The sequence below is a fragment of the Leptodactylus fuscus genome, chromosome 6 (genome assembly GCF_031893055.1).
Source record: "Leptodactylus fuscus isolate aLepFus1 chromosome 6, aLepFus1.hap2, whole genome shotgun sequence".
Classification (NCBI taxonomy): Eukaryota; Metazoa; Chordata; class Amphibia; order Anura; family Leptodactylidae; genus Leptodactylus; species Leptodactylus fuscus.
In genome coordinates, this window is record NC_134270.1 from 1 (window position 1) to 19,669 (window position 19,669).

Consider the following 19,669-nt stretch of genomic DNA (forward strand, 5'->3'; position numbering starts at 1 on the left):
AAATAGGGCTGCAGCAGCATGGTGCACACCTTGAGCGGTGCACAGTGAACACGGAAGGGCGCCAGAACAGGTGCCGAGCGCTTGCCATCGCTTCTCGGCCTTCTGGCTAAGATCAAGTGTAGTATCTGTTCTTATCAGTTTAATATCTGATACGTCCCCTATCTGGGGACCATATATTAAATGGATTTTTAGAACAGGGAGCTGGAATCGGAGCTTGCTCTGTCCACTCCACGCATTGACCTGGTATTGCATTACTTCCAGGATCGGTGCACCCCTTTCCAATTCAGTTGAAAGAAAGAGACAGAGGACTGACCGACCAACAGAGAAGATTGCTGCACCTGGCAAGCTAGCAAAGAGAAAATTGACAGTTGGACGTGGCCTGATGCTGTGACTGACTCTACCTGAAAGGTACTTCATTAATTATTTTCTTTGATTGATTGATTGATTGATTGATTGATTGCAAATGACATTACTGCTGCAAAGTGTCTGATTTGCTGCCATTTTATTCAATTTTAAATGCATTGAATTCTTTTAAAATTTTTGGGCATAAATTTATTTCTGAACTTGCACTTGACCGGACACTTGAATGGGTGTGGTCAAACGGTGGGAGTGGTTTATGCAGATTCGCAAAATTCGGCAAAATCCGCTGGCGTCACAAGATAACATTTGCACATGTCACTTTGCCTTGCACAAAAGTTTTTCTTTTCTTTTTTTTCACTTTTGGTGGCAGGTAGGGAAAACCTGCACAAGCTAATTGATTTCTACTTCATTAAGGGAAAGGAAAAAAAAACAAAAAAAAAAACAAAATAGGGCTGCAGCAGCATGGTGCACACCTTGAGCGGTGCACAGTGAACACGGAAGGGCGCCAGAACAGGTGCCGAGCGCTTGCCATCGCTTCTCGGCCTTCTGGCTAAGATCAAGTGTAGTATCTGTTCTTATCAGTTTAATATCTGATACGTCCCCTATCTGGGGACCATATATTAAATGGATTTTTAGAACAGGGAGCTGGAATCGGAGCTTGCTCTGTCCACTCCACGCATTGACCTGGTATTGCATTACTTCCAGGATCGGTGCACCCCTTTCCAATTCAGTTGAAAGAAAGAGACAGAGGACTGACCGACCAACAGAGAAGATTGCTGCACCTGGCAAGCTAGCAAAGAGAAAATTGACAGTTGGACGTGGCCTGATGCTGTGACTGACTCTACCTGAAAGGTACTTCATTAATTATTTTCTTTGATTGATTGATTGATTGATTGATTGATTGCAAATGACATTACTGCTGCAAAGTGTCTGATTTGCTGCCATTTTATTCAATTTTAAATGCATTGAATTCTTTTAAAATTTTTGGGCATAAATTTATTTCTGAACTTGCACTTGACCGGACACTTGAATGGGTGTGGTCAAACGGTGGGAGTGGTTTATGCAGATTCGCAAAATTCGGCAAAATCCGCTGGCGTCACAAGATAACATTTGCACATGTCACTTTGCCTTGCACAAAAGTTTTTCTTTTCTTTTTTTTCACTTTTGGTGGCAGGTAGGGAAAACCTGCACAAGCTAATTGATTTCTACTTCATTAAGGGAAAGGAAAAAAAAACAAAAAAAAAAACAAAATAGGGCTGCAGCAGCATGGTGCACACCTTGAGCGGTGCACAGTGAACACGGAAGGGCGCCAGAACAGGTGCCGAGCGCTTGCCATCGCTTCTCGGCCTTCTGGCTAAGATCAAGTGTAGTATCTGTTCTTATCAGTTTAATATCTGATACGTCCCCTATCTGGGGACCATATATTAAATGGATTTTTAGAACAGGGAGCTGGAATCGGAGCTTGCTCTGTCCACTCCACGCATTGACCTGGTATTGCATTACTTCCAGGATCGGTGCACCCCTTTCCAATTCAGTTGAAAGAAAGAGACAGAGGACTGACCGACCAACAGAGAAGATTGCTGCACCTGGCAAGCTAGCAAAGAGAAAATTGACAGTTGGACGTGGCCTGATGCTGTGACTGACTCTACCTGAAAGGTACTTCATTAATTATTTTCTTTGATTGATTGATTGATTGATTGATTGATTGCAAATGACATTACTGCTGCAAAGTGTCTGATTTGCTGCCATTTTATTCAATTTTAAATGCATTGAATTCTTTTAAAATTTTTGGGCATAAATTTATTTCTGAACTTGCACTTGACCGGACACTTGAATGGGTGTGGTCAAACGGTGGGAGTGGTTTATGCAGATTCGCAAAATTCGGCAAAATCCGCTGGCGTCACAAGATAACATTTGCACATGTCACTTTGCCTTGCACAAAAGTTTTTCTTTTCTTTTTTTTCACTTTTGGTGGCAGGTAGGGAAAACCTGCACAAGCTAATTGATTTCTACTTCATTAAGGGAAAGGAAAAAAAAACAAAAAAAAAAACAAAATAGGGCTGCAGCAGCATGGTGCACACCTTGAGCGGTGCACAGTGAACACGGAAGGGCGCCAGAACAGGTGCCGAGCGCTTGCCATCGCTTCTCGGCCTTCTGGCTAAGATCAAGTGTAGTATCTGTTCTTATCAGTTTAATATCTGATACGTCCCCTATCTGGGGACCATATATTAAATGGATTTTTAGAACAGGGAGCTGGAATCGGAGCTTGCTCTGTCCACTCCACGCATTGACCTGGTATTGCATTACTTCCAGGATCGGTGCACCCCTTTCCAATTCAGTTGAAAGAAAGAGACAGAGGACTGACCGACCAACAGAGAAGATTGCTGCACCTGGCAAGCTAGCAAAGAGAAAATTGACAGTTGGACGTGGCCTGATGCTGTGACTGACTCTACCTGAAAGGTACTTCATTAATTATTTTCTTTGATTGATTGATTGATTGATTGATTGATTGCAAATGACATTACTGCTGCAAAGTGTCTGATTTGCTGCCATTTTATTCAATTTTAAATGCATTGAATTCTTTTAAAATTTTTGGGCATAAATTTATTTCTGAACTTGCACTTGACCGGACACTTGAATGGGTGTGGTCAAACGGTGGGAGTGGTTTATGCAGATTCGCAAAATTCGGCAAAATCCGCTGGCGTCACAAGATAACATTTGCACATGTCACTTTGCCTTGCACAAAAGTTTTTCTTTTCTTTTTTTTCACTTTTGGTGGCAGGTAGGGAAAACCTGCACAAGCTAATTGATTTCTACTTCATTAAGGGAAAGGAAAAAAAAACAAAAAAAAAAACAAAATAGGGCTGCAGCAGCATGGTGCACACCTTGAGCGGTGCACAGTGAACACGGAAGGGCGCCAGAACAGGTGCCGAGCGCTTGCCATCGCTTCTCGGCCTTCTGGCTAAGATCAAGTGTAGTATCTGTTCTTATCAGTTTAATATCTGATACGTCCCCTATCTGGGGACCATATATTAAATGGATTTTTAGAACAGGGAGCTGGAATCGGAGCTTGCTCTGTCCACTCCACGCATTGACCTGGTATTGCATTACTTCCAGGATCGGTGCACCCCTTTCCAATTCAGTTGAAAGAAAGAGACAGAGGACTGACCGACCAACAGAGAAGATTGCTGCACCTGGCAAGCTAGCAAAGAGAAAATTGACAGTTGGACGTGGCCTGATGCTGTGACTGACTCTACCTGAAAGGTACTTCATTAATTATTTTCTTTGATTGATTGATTGATTGATTGATTGATTGCAAATGACATTACTGCTGCAAAGTGTCTGATTTGCTGCCATTTTATTCAATTTTAAATGCATTGAATTCTTTTAAAATTTTTGGGCATAAATTTATTTCTGAACTTGCACTTGACCGGACACTTGAATGGGTGTGGTCAAACGGTGGGAGTGGTTTATGCAGATTCGCAAAATTCGGCAAAATCCGCTGGCGTCACAAGATAACATTTGCACATGTCACTTTGCCTTGCACAAAAGTTTTTCTTTTCTTTTTTTTCACTTTTGGTGGCAGGTAGGGAAAACCTGCACAAGCTAATTGATTTCTACTTCATTAAGGGAAAGGAAAAAAAAACAAAAAAAAAAACAAAATAGGGCTGCAGCAGCATGGTGCACACCTTGAGCGGTGCACAGTGAACACGGAAGGGCGCCAGAACAGGTGCCGAGCGCTTGCCATCGCTTCTCGGCCTTCTGGCTAAGATCAAGTGTAGTATCTGTTCTTATCAGTTTAATATCTGATACGTCCCCTATCTGGGGACCATATATTAAATGGATTTTTAGAACAGGGAGCTGGAATCGGAGCTTGCTCTGTCCACTCCACGCATTGACCTGGTATTGCATTACTTCCAGGATCGGTGCACCCCTTTCCAATTCAGTTGAAAGAAAGAGACAGAGGACTGACCGACCAACAGAGAAGATTGCTGCACCTGGCAAGCTAGCAAAGAGAAAATTGACAGTTGGACGTGGCCTGATGCTGTGACTGACTCTACCTGAAAGGTACTTCATTAATTATTTTCTTTGATTGATTGATTGATTGATTGATTGATTGCAAATGACATTACTGCTGCAAAGTGTCTGATTTGCTGCCATTTTATTCAATTTTAAATGCATTGAATTCTTTTAAAATTTTTGGGCATAAATTTATTTCTGAACTTGCACTTGACCGGACACTTGAATGGGTGTGGTCAAACGGTGGGAGTGGTTTATGCAGATTCGCAAAATTCGGCAAAATCCGCTGGCGTCACAAGATAACATTTGCACATGTCACTTTGCCTTGCACAAAAGTTTTTCTTTTCTTTTTTTTCACTTTTGGTGGCAGGTAGGGAAAACCTGCACAAGCTAATTGATTTCTACTTCATTAAGGGAAAGGAAAAAAAAACAAAAAAAAAAACAAAATAGGGCTGCAGCAGCATGGTGCACACCTTGAGCGGTGCACAGTGAACACGGAAGGGCGCCAGAACAGGTGCCGAGCGCTTGCCATCGCTTCTCGGCCTTCTGGCTAAGATCAAGTGTAGTATCTGTTCTTATCAGTTTAATATCTGATACGTCCCCTATCTGGGGACCATATATTAAATGGATTTTTAGAACAGGGAGCTGGAATCGGAGCTTGCTCTGTCCACTCCACGCATTGACCTGGTATTGCATTACTTCCAGGATCGGTGCACCCCTTTCCAATTCAGTTGAAAGAAAGAGACAGAGGACTGACCGACCAACAGAGAAGATTGCTGCACCTGGCAAGCTAGCAAAGAGAAAATTGACAGTTGGACGTGGCCTGATGCTGTGACTGACTCTACCTGAAAGGTACTTCATTAATTATTTTCTTTGATTGATTGATTGATTGATTGATTGATTGCAAATGACATTACTGCTGCAAAGTGTCTGATTTGCTGCCATTTTATTCAATTTTAAATGCATTGAATTCTTTTAAAATTTTTGGGCATAAATTTATTTCTGAACTTGCACTTGACCGGACACTTGAATGGGTGTGGTCAAACGGTGGGAGTGGTTTATGCAGATTCGCAAAATTCGGCAAAATCCGCTGGCGTCACAAGATAACATTTGCACATGTCACTTTGCCTTGCACAAAAGTTTTTCTTTTCTTTTTTTTCACTTTTGGTGGCAGGTAGGGAAAACCTGCACAAGCTAATTGATTTCTACTTCATTAAGGGAAAGGAAAAAAAAACAAAAAAAAAAACAAAATAGGGCTGCAGCAGCATGGTGCACACCTTGAGCGGTGCACAGTGAACACGGAAGGGCGCCAGAACAGGTGCCGAGCGCTTGCCATCGCTTCTCGGCCTTCTGGCTAAGATCAAGTGTAGTATCTGTTCTTATCAGTTTAATATCTGATACGTCCCCTATCTGGGGACCATATATTAAATGGATTTTTAGAACAGGGAGCTGGAATCGGAGCTTGCTCTGTCCACTCCACGCATTGACCTGGTATTGCATTACTTCCAGGATCGGTGCACCCCTTTCCAATTCAGTTGAAAGAAAGAGACAGAGGACTGACCGACCAACAGAGAAGATTGCTGCACCTGGCAAGCTAGCAAAGAGAAAATTGACAGTTGGACGTGGCCTGATGCTGTGACTGACTCTACCTGAAAGGTACTTCATTAATTATTTTCTTTGATTGATTGATTGATTGATTGATTGATTGATTGCAAATGACATTACTGCTGCAAAGTGTCTGATTTGCTGCCATTTTATTCAATTTTAAATGCATTGAATTCTTTTAAAATTTTTGGGCATAAATTTATTTCTGAACTTGCACTTGACCGGACACTTGAATGGGTGTGGTCAAACGGTGGGAGTGGTTTATGCAGATTCGCAAAATTCGGCAAAATCCGCTGGCGTCACAAGATAACATTTGCACATGTCACTTTGCCTTGCACAAAAGTTTTTCTTTTCTTTTTTTTCACTTTTGGTGGCAGGTAGGGAAAACCTGCACAAGCTAATTGATTTCTACTTCATTAAGGGAAAGGAAAAAAAAACAAAAAAAAAAACAAAATAGGGCTGCAGCAGCATGGTGCACACCTTGAGCGGTGCACAGTGAACACGGAAGGGCGCCAGAACAGGTGCCGAGCGCTTGCCATCGCTTCTCGGCCTTCTGGCTAAGATCAAGTGTAGTATCTGTTCTTATCAGTTTAATATCTGATACGTCCCCTATCTGGGGACCATATATTAAATGGATTTTTAGAACAGGGAGCTGGAATCGGAGCTTGCTCTGTCCACTCCACGCATTGACCTGGTATTGCATTACTTCCAGGATCGGTGCACCCCTTTCCAATTCAGTTGAAAGAAAGAGACAGAGGACTGACCGACCAACAGAGAAGATTGCTGCACCTGGCAAGCTAGCAAAGAGAAAATTGACAGTTGGACGTGGCCTGATGCTGTGACTGACTCTACCTGAAAGGTACTTCATTAATTATTTTCTTTGATTGATTGATTGATTGATTGATTGATTGCAAATGACATTACTGCTGCAAAGTGTCTGATTTGCTGCCATTTTATTCAATTTTAAATGCATTGAATTCTTTTAAAATTTTTGGGCATAAATTTATTTCTGAACTTGCACTTGACCGGACACTTGAATGGGTGTGGTCAAACGGTGGGAGTGGTTTATGCAGATTCGCAAAATTCGGCAAAATCCGCTGGCGTCACAAGATAACATTTGCACATGTCACTTTGCCTTGCACAAAAGTTTTTCTTTTCTTTTTTTTCACTTTTGGTGGCAGGTAGGGAAAACCTGCACAAGCTAATTGATTTCTACTTCATTAAGGGAAAGGAAAAAAAAACAAAAAAAAAAACAAAATAGGGCTGCAGCAGCATGGTGCACACCTTGAGCGGTGCACAGTGAACACGGAAGGGCGCCAGAACAGGTGCCGAGCGCTTGCCATCGCTTCTCGGCCTTCTGGCTAAGATCAAGTGTAGTATCTGTTCTTATCAGTTTAATATCTGATACGTCCCCTATCTGGGGACCATATATTAAATGGATTTTTAGAACAGGGAGCTGGAATCGGAGCTTGCTCTGTCCACTCCACGCATTGACCTGGTATTGCATTACTTCCAGGATCGGTGCACCCCTTTCCAATTCAGTTGAAAGAAAGAGACAGAGGACTGACCGACCAACAGAGAAGATTGCTGCACCTGGCAAGCTAGCAAAGAGAAAATTGACAGTTGGACGTGGCCTGATGCTGTGACTGACTCTACCTGAAAGGTACTTCATTAATTATTTTCTTTGATTGATTGATTGATTGATTGATTGATTGCAAATGACATTACTGCTGCAAAGTGTCTGATTTGCTGCCATTTTATTCAATTTTAAATGCATTGAATTCTTTTAAAATTTTTGGGCATAAATTTATTTCTGAACTTGCACTTGACCGGACACTTGAATGGGTGTGGTCAAACGGTGGGAGTGGTTTATGCAGATTCGCAAAATTCGGCAAAATCCGCTGGCGTCACAAGATAACATTTGCACATGTCACTTTGCCTTGCACAAAAGTTTTTCTTTTCTTTTTTTTCACTTTTGGTGGCAGGTAGGGAAAACCTGCACAAGCTAATTGATTTCTACTTCATTAAGGGAAAGGAAAAAAAAACAAAAAAAAAAACAAAATAGGGCTGCAGCAGCATGGTGCACACCTTGAGCGGTGCACAGTGAACACGGAAGGGCGCCAGAACAGGTGCCGAGCGCTTGCCATCGCTTCTCGGCCTTCTGGCTAAGATCAAGTGTAGTATCTGTTCTTATCAGTTTAATATCTGATACGTCCCCTATCTGGGGACCATATATTAAATGGATTTTTAGAACAGGGAGCTGGAATCGGAGCTTGCTCTGTCCACTCCACGCATTGACCTGGTATTGCATTACTTCCAGGATCGGTGCACCCCTTTCCAATTCAGTTGAAAGAAAGAGACAGAGGACTGACCGACCAACAGAGAAGATTGCTGCACCTGGCAAGCTAGCAAAGAGAAAATTGACAGTTGGACGTGGCCTGATGCTGTGACTGACTCTACCTGAAAGGTACTTCATTAATTATTTTCTTTGATTGATTGATTGATTGATTGATTGATTGCAAATGACATTACTGCTGCAAAGTGTCTGATTTGCTGCCATTTTATTCAATTTTAAATGCATTGAATTCTTTTAAAATTTTTGGGCATAAATTTATTTCTGAACTTGCACTTGACCGGACACTTGAATGGGTGTGGTCAAACGGTGGGAGTGGTTTATGCAGATTCGCAAAATTCGGCAAAATCCGCTGGCGTCACAAGATAACATTTGCACATGTCACTTTGCCTTGCACAAAAGTTTTTCTTTTCTTTTTTTTCACTTTTGGTGGCAGGTAGGGAAAACCTGCACAAGCTAATTGATTTCTACTTCATTAAGGGAAAGGAAAAAAAAACAAAAAAAAAAACAAAATAGGGCTGCAGCAGCATGGTGCACACCTTGAGCGGTGCACAGTGAACACGGAAGGGCGCCAGAACAGGTGCCGAGCGCTTGCCATCGCTTCTCGGCCTTCTGGCTAAGATCAAGTGTAGTATCTGTTCTTATCAGTTTAATATCTGATACGTCCCCTATCTGGGGACCATATATTAAATGGATTTTTAGAACAGGGAGCTGGAATCGGAGCTTGCTCTGTCCACTCCACGCATTGACCTGGTATTGCATTACTTCCAGGATCGGTGCACCCCTTTCCAATTCAGTTGAAAGAAAGAGACAGAGGACTGACCGACCAACAGAGAAGATTGCTGCACCTGGCAAGCTAGCAAAGAGAAAATTGACAGTTGGACGTGGCCTGATGCTGTGACTGACTCTACCTGAAAGGTACTTCATTAATTATTTTCTTTGATTGATTGATTGATTGATTGATTGATTGCAAATGACATTACTGCTGCAAAGTGTCTGATTTGCTGCCATTTTATTCAATTTTAAATGCATTGAATTCTTTTAAAATTTTTGGGCATAAATTTATTTCTGAACTTGCACTTGACCGGACACTTGAATGGGTGTGGTCAAACGGTGGGAGTGGTTTATGCAGATTCGCAAAATTCGGCAAAATCCGCTGGCGTCACAAGATAACATTTGCACATGTCACTTTGCCTTGCACAAAAGTTTTTCTTTTCTTTTTTTTCACTTTTGGTGGCAGGTAGGGAAAACCTGCACAAGCTAATTGATTTCTACTTCATTAAGGGAAAGGAAAAAAAAACAAAAAAAAAAACAAAATAGGGCTGCAGCAGCATGGTGCACACCTTGAGCGGTGCACAGTGAACACGGAAGGGCGCCAGAACAGGTGCCGAGCGCTTGCCATCGCTTCTCGGCCTTCTGGCTAAGATCAAGTGTAGTATCTGTTCTTATCAGTTTAATATCTGATACGTCCCCTATCTGGGGACCATATATTAAATGGATTTTTAGAACAGGGAGCTGGAATCGGAGCTTGCTCTGTCCACTCCACGCATTGACCTGGTATTGCATTACTTCCAGGATCGGTGCACCCCTTTCCAATTCAGTTGAAAGAAAGAGACAGAGGACTGACCGACCAACAGAGAAGATTGCTGCACCTGGCAAGCTAGCAAAGAGAAAATTGACAGTTGGACGTGGCCTGATGCTGTGACTGACTCTACCTGAAAGGTACTTCATTAATTATTTTCTTTGATTGATTGATTGATTGATTGATTGATTGCAAATGACATTACTGCTGCAAAGTGTCTGATTTGCTGCCATTTTATTCAATTTTAAATGCATTGAATTCTTTTAAAATTTTTGGGCATAAATTTATTTCTGAACTTGCACTTGACCGGACACTTGAATGGGTGTGGTCAAACGGTGGGAGTGGTTTATGCAGATTCGCAAAATTCGGCAAAATCCGCTGGCGTCACAAGATAACATTTGCACATGTCACTTTGCCTTGCACAAAAGTTTTTCTTTTCTTTTTTTTCACTTTTGGTGGCAGGTAGGGAAAACCTGCACAAGCTAATTGATTTCTACTTCATTAAGGGAAAGGAAAAAAAAACAAAAAAAAAAACAAAATAGGGCTGCAGCAGCATGGTGCACACCTTGAGCGGTGCACAGTGAACACGGAAGGGCGCCAGAACAGGTGCCGAGCGCTTGCCATCGCTTCTCGGCCTTCTGGCTAAGATCAAGTGTAGTATCTGTTCTTATCAGTTTAATATCTGATACGTCCCCTATCTGGGGACCATATATTAAATGGATTTTTAGAACAGGGAGCTGGAATCGGAGCTTGCTCTGTCCACTCCACGCATTGACCTGGTATTGCATTACTTCCAGGATCGGTGCACCCCTTTCCAATTCAGTTGAAAGAAAGAGACAGAGGACTGACCGACCAACAGAGAAGATTGCTGCACCTGGCAAGCTAGCAAAGAGAAAATTGACAGTTGGACGTGGCCTGATGCTGTGACTGACTCTACCTGAAAGGTACTTCATTAATTATTTTCTTTGATTGATTGATTGATTGATTGATTGATTGCAAATGACATTACTGCTGCAAAGTGTCTGATTTGCTGCCATTTTATTCAATTTTAAATGCATTGAATTCTTTTAAAATTTTTGGGCATAAATTTATTTCTGAACTTGCACTTGACCGGACACTTGAATGGGTGTGGTCAAACGGTGGGAGTGGTTTATGCAGATTCGCAAAATTCGGCAAAATCCGCTGGCGTCACAAGATAACATTTGCACATGTCACTTTGCCTTGCACAAAAGTTTTTCTTTTCTTTTTTTTCACTTTTGGTGGCAGGTAGGGAAAACCTGCACAAGCTAATTGATTTCTACTTCATTAAGGGAAAGGAAAAAAAAACAAAAAAAAAAACAAAATAGGGCTGCAGCAGCATGGTGCACACCTTGAGCGGTGCACAGTGAACACGGAAGGGCGCCAGAACAGGTGCCGAGCGCTTGCCATCGCTTCTCGGCCTTCTGGCTAAGATCAAGTGTAGTATCTGTTCTTATCAGTTTAATATCTGATACGTCCCCTATCTGGGGACCATATATTAAATGGATTTTTAGAACAGGGAGCTGGAATCGGAGCTTGCTCTGTCCACTCCACGCATTGACCTGGTATTGCATTACTTCCAGGATCGGTGCACCCCTTTCCAATTCAGTTGAAAGAAAGAGACAGAGGACTGACCGACCAACAGAGAAGATTGCTGCACCTGGCAAGCTAGCAAAGAGAAAATTGACAGTTGGACGTGGCCTGATGCTGTGACTGACTCTACCTGAAAGGTACTTCATTAATTATTTTCTTTGATTGATTGATTGATTGATTGATTGATTGCAAATGACATTACTGCTGCAAAGTGTCTGATTTGCTGCCATTTTATTCAATTTTAAATGCATTGAATTCTTTTAAAATTTTTGGGCATAAATTTATTTCTGAACTTGCACTTGACCGGACACTTGAATGGGTGTGGTCAAACGGTGGGAGTGGTTTATGCAGATTCGCAAAATTCGGCAAAATCCGCTGGCGTCACAAGATAACATTTGCACATGTCACTTTGCCTTGCACAAAAGTTTTTCTTTTCTTTTTTTTCACTTTTGGTGGCAGGTAGGGAAAACCTGCACAAGCTAATTGATTTCTACTTCATTAAGGGAAAGGAAAAAAAAACAAAAAAAAAAACAAAATAGGGCTGCAGCAGCATGGTGCACACCTTGAGCGGTGCACAGTGAACACGGAAGGGCGCCAGAACAGGTGCCGAGCGCTTGCCATCGCTTCTCTCGGCCTTCTGGCTAAGATCAAGTGTAGTATCTGTTCTTATCAGTTTAATATCTGATACGTCCCCTATCTGGGGACCATATATTAAATGGATTTTTAGAACAGGGAGCTGGAATCGGAGCTTGCTCTGTCCACTCCACGCATTGACCTGGTATTGCATTACTTCCAGGATCGGTGCACCCCTTTCCAATTCAGTTGAAAGAAAGAGACAGAGGACTGACCGACCAACAGAGAAGATTGCTGCACCTGGCAAGCTAGCAAAGAGAAAATTGACAGTTGGACGTGGCCTGATGCTGTGACTGACTCTACCTGAAAGGTACTTCATTAATTATTTTCTTTGATTGATTGATTGATTGATTGATTGATTGCAAATGACATTACTGCTGCAAAGTGTCTGATTTGCTGCCATTTTATTCAATTTTAAATGCATTGAATTCTTTTAAAATTTTTGGGCATAAATTTATTTCTGAACTTGCACTTGACCGGACACTTGAATGGGTGTGGTCAAACGGTGGGAGTGGTTTATGCAGATTCGCAAAATTCGGCAAAATCCGCTGGCGTCACAAGATAACATTTGCACATGTCACTTTGCCTTGCACAAAAGTTTTTCTTTTCTTTTTTTTCACTTTTGGTGGCAGGTAGGGAAAACCTGCACAAGCTAATTGATTTCTACTTCATTAAGGGAAAGGAAAAAAAAACAAAAAAAAAAACAAAATAGGGCTGCAGCAGCATGGTGCACACCTTGAGCGGTGCACAGTGAACACGGAAGGGCGCCAGAACAGGTGCCGAGCGCTTGCCATCGCTTCTCGGCCTTCTGGCTAAGATCAAGTGTAGTATCTGTTCTTATCAGTTTAATATCTGATACGTCCCCTATCTGGGGACCATATATTAAATGGATTTTTAGAACAGGGAGCTGGAATCGGAGCTTGCTCTGTCCACTCCACGCATTGACCTGGTATTGCATTACTTCCAGGATCGGTGCACCCCTTTCCAATTCAGTTGAAAGAAAGAGACAGAGGACTGACCGACCAACAGAGAAGATTGCTGCACCTGGCAAGCTAGCAAAGAGAAAATTGACAGTTGGACGTGGCCTGATGCTGTGACTGACTCTACCTGAAAGGTACTTCATTAATTATTTTCTTTGATTGATTGATTGATTGATTGATTGATTGCAAATGACATTACTGCTGCAAAGTGTCTGATTTGCTGCCATTTTATTCAATTTTAAATGCATTGAATTCTTTTAAAATTTTTGGGCATAAATTTATTTCTGAACTTGCACTTGACCGGACACTTGAATGGGTGTGGTCAAACGGTGGGAGTGGTTTATGCAGATTCGCAAAATTCGGCAAAATCCGCTGGCGTCACAAGATAACATTTGCACATGTCACTTTGCCTTGCACAAAAGTTTTTCTTTTCTTTTTTTTCACTTTTGGTGGCAGGTAGGGAAAACCTGCACAAGCTAATTGATTTCTACTTCATTAAGGGAAAGGAAAAAAAAACAAAAAAAAAAACAAAATAGGGCTGCAGCAGCATGGTGCACACCTTGAGCGGTGCACAGTGAACACGGAAGGGCGCCAGAACAGGTGCCGAGCGCTTGCCATCGCTTCTCGGCCTTCTGGCTAAGATCAAGTGTAGTATCTGTTCTTATCAGTTTAATATCTGATACGTCCCCTATCTGGGGACCATATATTAAATGGATTTTTAGAACAGGGAGCTGGAATCGGAGCTTGCTCTGTCCACTCCACGCATTGACCTGGTATTGCATTACTTCCAGGATCGGTGCACCCCTTTCCAATTCAGTTGAAAGAAAGAGACAGAGGACTGACCGACCAACAGAGAAGATTGCTGCACCTGGCAAGCTAGCAAAGAGAAAATTGACAGTTGGACGTGGCCTGATGCTGTGACTGACTCTACCTGAAAGGTACTTCATTAATTATTTTCTTTGATTGATTGATTGATTGATTGATTGATTGCAAATGACATTACTGCTGCAAAGTGTCTGATTTGCTGCCATTTTATTCAATTTTAAATGCATTGAATTCTTTTAAAATTTTTGGGCATAAATTTATTTCTGAACTTGCACTTGACCGGACACTTGAATGGGTGTGGTCAAACGGTGGGAGTGGTTTATGCAGATTCGCAAAATTCGGCAAAATCCGCTGGCGTCACAAGATAACATTTGCACATGTCACTTTGCCTTGCACAAAAGTTTTTCTTTTCTTTTTTTTCACTTTTGGTGGCAGGTAGGGAAAACCTGCACAAGCTAATTGATTTCTACTTCATTAAGGGAAAGGAAAAAAAAACAAAAAAAAAAACAAAATAGGGCTGCAGCAGCATGGTGCACACCTTGAGCGGTGCACAGTGAACACGGAAGGGCGCCAGAACAGGTGCCGAGCGCTTGCCATCGCTTCTCGGCCTTCTGGCTAAGATCAAGTGTAGTATCTGTTCTTATCAGTTTAATATCTGATACGTCCCCTATCTGGGGACCATATATTAAATGGATTTTTAGAACAGGGAGCTGGAATCGGAGCTTGCTCTGTCCACTCCACGCATTGACCTGGTATTGCATTACTTCCAGGATCGGTGCACCCCTTTCCAATTCAGTTGAAAGAAAGAGACAGAGGACTGACCGACCAACAGAGAAGATTGCTGCACCTGGCAAGCTAGCAAAGAGAAAATTGACAGTTGGACGTGGCCTGATGCTGTGACTGACTCTACCTGAAAGGTACTTCATTAATTATTTTCTTTGATTGATTGATTGATTGATTGATTGATTGCAAATGACATTACTGCTGCAAAGTGTCTGATTTGCTGCCATTTTATTCAATTTTAAATGCATTGAATTCTTTTAAAATTTTTGGGCATAAATTTATTTCTGAACTTGCACTTGACCGGACACTTGAATGGGTGTGGTCAAACGGTGGGAGTGGTTTATGCAGATTCGCAAAATTCGGCAAAATCCGCTGGCGTCACAAGATAACATTTGCACATGTCACTTTGCCTTGCACAAAAGTTTTTCTTTTCTTTTTTTTCACTTTTGGTGGCAGGTAGGGAAAACCTGCACAAGCTAATTGATTTCTACTTCATTAAGGGAAAGGAAAAAAAAACAAAAAAAAAAACAAAATAGGGCTGCAGCAGCATGGTGCACACCTTGAGCGGTGCACAGTGAACACGGAAGGGCGCCAGAACAGGTGCCGAGCGCTTGCCATCGCTTCTCGGCCTTCTGGCTAAGATCAAGTGTAGTATCTGTTCTTATCAGTTTAATATCTGATACGTCCCCTATCTGGGGACCATATATTAAATGGATTTTTAGAACAGGGAGCTGGAATCGGAGCTTGCTCTGTCCACTCCACGCATTGACCTGGTATTGCATTACTTCCAGGATCGGTGCACCCCTTTCCAATTCAGTTGAAAGAAAGAGACAGAGGACTGACCGACCAACAGAGAAGATTGCTGCACCTGGCAAGCTAGCAAAGAGAAAATTGACAGTTGGACGTGGCCTGATGCTGTGACTGACTCTACCTGAAAGGTACTTCATTAATTATTTTCTTTGATTGATTGATTGATTGATTGATTGATTGATTGCAAATGACATTACTGCTGCAAAGTGTCTGATTTGCTGCCATTTTATTCAATTTTAAATGCATTGAATTCTTTTAAAATTTTTGGGCATAAATTTATTTCTGAACTTGCACTTGACCGGACACTTGAATGGGTGTGGTCAAACGGTGGGAGTGGTTTATGCAGATTCGCAAAATTCGGCAAAATCCGCTGGCGTCACAAGATAACATTTGCACATGTCACTTTGCCTTGCACAAAAGTTTTTCTTTTCTTTTTTTTCACTTTTGGTGGCAGGTAGGGAAAACCTGCACAAGCTAATTGATTTCTACTTCATTAAGGGAAAGGAAAAAAAAACAAAAAAAAAAACAAAATAGGGCTGCAGCAGCATGGTGCACACCTTGAGCGGTGCACAGTGAACACGGAAGGGCGCCAGAACAGGTGCCGAGCGCTTGCCATCGCTTCTCGGCCTTCTGGCTAAGATCAAGTGTAGTATCTGTTCTTATCAGTTTAATATCTGATACGTCCCCTATCTGGGGACCATATATTAAATGGATTTTTAGAACAGGGAGCTGGAATCGGAGCTTGCTCTGTCCACTCCACGCATTGACCTGGTATTGCATTACTTCCAGGATCGGTGCACCCCTTTCCAATTCAGTTGAAAGAAAGAGACAGAGGACTGACCGACCAACAGAGAAGATTGCTGCACCTGGCAAGCTAGCAAAGAGAAAATTGACAGTTGGACGTGGCCTGATGCTGTGACTGACTCTACCTGAAAGGTACTTCATTAATTATTTTCTTTGATTGATTGATTGATTGATTGATTGATTGCAAATGACATTACTGCTGCAAAGTGTCTGATTTGCTGCCATTTTATTCAATTTTAAATGCATTGAATTCTTTTAAAATTTTTGGGCATAAATTTATTTCTGAACTTGCACTTGACCGGACACTTGAATGGGTGTGGTCAAACGGTGGGAGTGGTTTATGCAGATTCGCAAAATTCGGCAAAATCCGCTGGCGTCACAAGATAACATTTGCACATGTCACTTTGCCTTGCACAAAAGTTTTTCTTTTCTTTTTTTTCACTTTTGGTGGCAGGTAGGGAAAACCTGCACAAGCTAATTGATTTCTACTTCATTAAGGGAAAGGAAAAAAAAACAAAAAAAAAAACAAAATAGGGCTGCAGCAGCATGGTGCACACCTTGAGCGGTGCACAGTGAACACGGAAGGGCGCCAGAACAGGTGCCGAGCGCTTGCCATCGCTTCTCGGCCTTCTGGCTAAGATCAAGTGTAGTATCTGTTCTTATCAGTTTAATATCTGATACGTCCCCTATCTGGGGACCATATATTAAATGGATTTTTAGAACAGGGAGCTGGAATCGGAGCTTGCTCTGTCCACTCCACGCATTGACCTGGTATTGCATTACTTCCAGGATCGGTGCACCCCTTTCCAATTCAGTTGAAAGAAAGAGACAGAGGACTGACCGACCAACAGAGAAGATTGCTGCACCTGGCAAGCTAGCAAAGAGAAAATTGACAGTTGGACGTGGCCTGATGCTGTGACTGACTCTACCTGAAAGGTACTTCATTAATTATTTTCTTTGATTGATTGATTGATTGATTGATTGATTGCAAATGACATTACTGCTGCAAAGTGTCTGATTTGCTGCCATTTTATTCAATTTTAAATGCATTGAATTCTTTTAAAATTTTTGGGCATAAATTTATTTCTGAACTTGCACTTGACCGGACACTTGAATGGGTGTGGTCAAACGGTGGGAGTGGTTTATGCAGATTCGCAAAATTCGGCAAAATCCGCTGGCGTCACAAGATAACATTTGCACATGTCACTTTGCCTTGCACAAAAGTTTTTCTTTTCTTTTTTTTCACTTTTGGTGGCAGGTAGGGAAAACCTGCACAAGCTAATTGATTTCTACTTCATTAAGGGAAAGGAAAAAAAAACAAAAAAAAAAACAAAATAGGGCTGCAGCAGCATGGTGCACACCTTGAGCGGTGCACAGTGAACACGGAAGGGCGCCAGAACAGGTGCCGAGCGCTTGCCATCGCTTCTCGGCCTTCTGGCTAAGATCAAGTGTAGTATCTGTTCTTATCAGTTTAATATCTGATACGTCCCCTATCTGGGGACCATATATTAAATGGATTTTTAGAACAGGGAGCTGGAATCGGAGCTTGCTCTGTCCACTCCACGCATTGACCTGGTATTGCATTACTTCCAGGATCGGTGCACCCCTTTCCAATTCAGTTGAAAGAAAGAGACAGAGGACTGACCGACCAACAGAGAAGATTGCTGCACCTGGCAAGCTAGCAAAGAGAAAATTGACAGTTGGACGTGGCCTGATGCTGTGACTGACTCTACCTGAAAGGTACTTCATTAATTATTTTCTTTGATTGATTGATTGATTGATTGATTGATTGCAAATGACATTACTGCTGCAAAGTGTCTGATTTGCTGCCATTTTATTCAATTTTAAATGCATTGAATTCTTTTAAAATTTTTGGGCATAAATTTATTTCTGAACTTGCACTTGACCGGACACTTGAATGGGTGTGGTCAAACGGTGGGAGTGGTTTATGCAGATTCGCAAAATTCGGCAAAATCCGCTGGCGTCACAAGATAACATTTGCACATGTCACTTTGCCTTGCACAAAAGTTTTTCTTTTCTTTTTTTTCACTTTTGGTGGCAGGTAGGGAAAACCTGCACAAGCTAATTGATTTCTACTTCATTAAGGGAAAGGAAAAAAAAACAAAAAAAAAAACAAAATAGGGCTGCAGCAGCATGGTGCACACCTTGAGCGGTGCACAGTGAACACGGAAGGGCGCCAGAACAGGTGCCGAGCGCTTGCCATCGCTTCTCGGCCTTCTGGCTAAGATCAAGTGTAGTATCTGTTCTTATCAGTTTAATATCTGATACGTCCCCTATCTGGGGACCATATATTAAATGGATTTTTAGAACAGGGAGCTGGAATCGGAGCTTGCTCTGTCCACTCCACGCATTGACCTGGTATTGCATTACTTCCAGGATCGGTGCACCCCTTTCCAATTCAGTTGAAAGAAAGAGACAGAGGACTGACCGACCAACAGAGAAGATTGCTGCACCTGGCAAGCTAGCAAAGAGAAAATTGACAGTTGGACGTGGCCTGATGCTGTGACTGACTCTACCTGAAAGGTACTTCATTAATTATTTTCTTTGATTGATTGATTGATTGATTGATTGATTGCAAATGACATTACTGCTGCAAAGTGTCTGATTTGCTGCCATTTTATTCAATTTTAAATGCATTGAATTCTTTTAAAATTTTTGGGCATAAATTTATTTCTGAACTTGCACTTGACTGACCGGACACTTGAATGGGTGTGGTCAAACGGTGGGAGTGGTTTATGCAGATTCGCAAAATTCGGCAAAATCCGCTGGCGTCACAAGATAACATTTGCACATGTCACTTTGCCTTGCACAAAAGTTTTTCTTTTCTTTTTTTTCACTTTTGGTGGCAGGTAGGGAAAACCTGCACAAGCTAATTGATTTCTACTTCATTAAGGGAAAGGAAAAAAAAACAAAAAAAAAAACAAAATAGGGCTGCAGCAGCATGGTGCACACCTTGAGCGGTGCACAGTGAACACGGAAGGGCGCCAGAACAGGTGCCGAGCGCTTGCCATCGCTTCTCGGCCTTCTGGCTAAGATCAAGTGTAGTATCTGTTCTTATCAGTTTAATATCTGATACGTCCCCTATCTGGGGACCATATATTAAATGGATTTTTAGAACAGGGAGCTGGAATCGGAGCTTGCTCTGTCCACTCCACGCATTGACCTGGTATTGCATTACTTCCAGGATCGGTGCACCCCTTTCCAATTCAGTTGAAAGAAAGAGACAGAGGACTGACCGACCAACAGAGAAGATTGCTGCACCTGGCAAGCTAGCAAAGAGAA

General features: G+C 42.1%; 25 non-coding genes across 25 annotated transcripts; all 25 read left to right on the plus strand.

Moving 5' to 3' along the window:
- The first annotated feature begins 86 nt into the window (after window positions 1-86).
- On the plus strand, window positions 87-277 carry LOC142211072 (U2 spliceosomal RNA). The gene has a single exon (XR_012717156.1). It is a non-coding gene; the product is annotated as a U2 spliceosomal RNA (small nuclear RNA).
- Window positions 278-890: 613 nt separating this feature from the next.
- On the plus strand, window positions 891-1,081 carry LOC142211084 (U2 spliceosomal RNA). The gene has a single exon (XR_012717162.1). It is a non-coding gene; the product is annotated as a U2 spliceosomal RNA (small nuclear RNA).
- Window positions 1,082-1,694: 613 nt separating this feature from the next.
- LOC142211093 (U2 spliceosomal RNA) lies at window positions 1,695-1,885 on the plus strand. The gene has a single exon (XR_012717170.1). It is a non-coding gene; the product is annotated as a U2 spliceosomal RNA (small nuclear RNA).
- A 613-nt stretch (window positions 1,886-2,498) lies between these two features.
- Window positions 2,499-2,689, plus strand: LOC142211094 (U2 spliceosomal RNA). Its single transcript, XR_012717171.1, has one exon. It is a non-coding gene; the product is annotated as a U2 spliceosomal RNA (small nuclear RNA).
- A 613-nt stretch (window positions 2,690-3,302) lies between these two features.
- On the plus strand, window positions 3,303-3,493 carry LOC142211095 (U2 spliceosomal RNA). The gene has a single exon (XR_012717172.1). It is a non-coding gene; the product is annotated as a U2 spliceosomal RNA (small nuclear RNA).
- A 613-nt stretch (window positions 3,494-4,106) lies between these two features.
- On the plus strand, window positions 4,107-4,297 carry LOC142211096 (U2 spliceosomal RNA). The gene has a single exon (XR_012717173.1). It is a non-coding gene; the product is annotated as a U2 spliceosomal RNA (small nuclear RNA).
- A 613-nt stretch (window positions 4,298-4,910) lies between these two features.
- On the plus strand, window positions 4,911-5,101 carry LOC142211097 (U2 spliceosomal RNA). Its single transcript, XR_012717174.1, has one exon. It is a non-coding gene; the product is annotated as a U2 spliceosomal RNA (small nuclear RNA).
- Window positions 5,102-5,714: 613 nt separating this feature from the next.
- LOC142211098 (U2 spliceosomal RNA) lies at window positions 5,715-5,905 on the plus strand. The gene has a single exon (XR_012717175.1). It is a non-coding gene; the product is annotated as a U2 spliceosomal RNA (small nuclear RNA).
- Window positions 5,906-6,522: 617 nt separating this feature from the next.
- LOC142211099 (U2 spliceosomal RNA) lies at window positions 6,523-6,713 on the plus strand. The gene has a single exon (XR_012717176.1). It is a non-coding gene; the product is annotated as a U2 spliceosomal RNA (small nuclear RNA).
- A 613-nt stretch (window positions 6,714-7,326) lies between these two features.
- Window positions 7,327-7,517, plus strand: LOC142211100 (U2 spliceosomal RNA). The gene has a single exon (XR_012717177.1). It is a non-coding gene; the product is annotated as a U2 spliceosomal RNA (small nuclear RNA).
- A 613-nt stretch (window positions 7,518-8,130) lies between these two features.
- Window positions 8,131-8,321, plus strand: LOC142211101 (U2 spliceosomal RNA). The gene has a single exon (XR_012717178.1). It is a non-coding gene; the product is annotated as a U2 spliceosomal RNA (small nuclear RNA).
- A 613-nt stretch (window positions 8,322-8,934) lies between these two features.
- Window positions 8,935-9,125, plus strand: LOC142211102 (U2 spliceosomal RNA). Its single transcript, XR_012717179.1, has one exon. It is a non-coding gene; the product is annotated as a U2 spliceosomal RNA (small nuclear RNA).
- Window positions 9,126-9,738: 613 nt separating this feature from the next.
- On the plus strand, window positions 9,739-9,929 carry LOC142211103 (U2 spliceosomal RNA). The gene has a single exon (XR_012717180.1). It is a non-coding gene; the product is annotated as a U2 spliceosomal RNA (small nuclear RNA).
- Window positions 9,930-10,542: 613 nt separating this feature from the next.
- LOC142211104 (U2 spliceosomal RNA) lies at window positions 10,543-10,733 on the plus strand. The gene has a single exon (XR_012717181.1). It is a non-coding gene; the product is annotated as a U2 spliceosomal RNA (small nuclear RNA).
- A 613-nt stretch (window positions 10,734-11,346) lies between these two features.
- LOC142211105 (U2 spliceosomal RNA) lies at window positions 11,347-11,537 on the plus strand. The gene has a single exon (XR_012717182.1). It is a non-coding gene; the product is annotated as a U2 spliceosomal RNA (small nuclear RNA).
- Window positions 11,538-12,150: 613 nt separating this feature from the next.
- Window positions 12,151-12,343, plus strand: LOC142210871 (U2 spliceosomal RNA). Its single transcript, XR_012717006.1, has one exon. It is a non-coding gene; the product is annotated as a U2 spliceosomal RNA (small nuclear RNA).
- Window positions 12,344-12,956: 613 nt separating this feature from the next.
- LOC142211106 (U2 spliceosomal RNA) lies at window positions 12,957-13,147 on the plus strand. Its single transcript, XR_012717183.1, has one exon. It is a non-coding gene; the product is annotated as a U2 spliceosomal RNA (small nuclear RNA).
- A 613-nt stretch (window positions 13,148-13,760) lies between these two features.
- Window positions 13,761-13,951, plus strand: LOC142211107 (U2 spliceosomal RNA). The gene has a single exon (XR_012717184.1). It is a non-coding gene; the product is annotated as a U2 spliceosomal RNA (small nuclear RNA).
- Window positions 13,952-14,564: 613 nt separating this feature from the next.
- LOC142211108 (U2 spliceosomal RNA) lies at window positions 14,565-14,755 on the plus strand. The gene has a single exon (XR_012717185.1). It is a non-coding gene; the product is annotated as a U2 spliceosomal RNA (small nuclear RNA).
- Window positions 14,756-15,368: 613 nt separating this feature from the next.
- On the plus strand, window positions 15,369-15,559 carry LOC142211109 (U2 spliceosomal RNA). Its single transcript, XR_012717186.1, has one exon. It is a non-coding gene; the product is annotated as a U2 spliceosomal RNA (small nuclear RNA).
- Window positions 15,560-16,176: 617 nt separating this feature from the next.
- Window positions 16,177-16,367, plus strand: LOC142211110 (U2 spliceosomal RNA). The gene has a single exon (XR_012717187.1). It is a non-coding gene; the product is annotated as a U2 spliceosomal RNA (small nuclear RNA).
- A 613-nt stretch (window positions 16,368-16,980) lies between these two features.
- On the plus strand, window positions 16,981-17,171 carry LOC142211111 (U2 spliceosomal RNA). The gene has a single exon (XR_012717188.1). It is a non-coding gene; the product is annotated as a U2 spliceosomal RNA (small nuclear RNA).
- A 613-nt stretch (window positions 17,172-17,784) lies between these two features.
- LOC142211112 (U2 spliceosomal RNA) lies at window positions 17,785-17,975 on the plus strand. The gene has a single exon (XR_012717189.1). It is a non-coding gene; the product is annotated as a U2 spliceosomal RNA (small nuclear RNA).
- A 613-nt stretch (window positions 17,976-18,588) lies between these two features.
- On the plus strand, window positions 18,589-18,779 carry LOC142211113 (U2 spliceosomal RNA). Its single transcript, XR_012717190.1, has one exon. It is a non-coding gene; the product is annotated as a U2 spliceosomal RNA (small nuclear RNA).
- A 617-nt stretch (window positions 18,780-19,396) lies between these two features.
- On the plus strand, window positions 19,397-19,587 carry LOC142211114 (U2 spliceosomal RNA). The gene has a single exon (XR_012717191.1). It is a non-coding gene; the product is annotated as a U2 spliceosomal RNA (small nuclear RNA).
- Window positions 19,588-19,669: the final 82 nt, after the last annotated feature.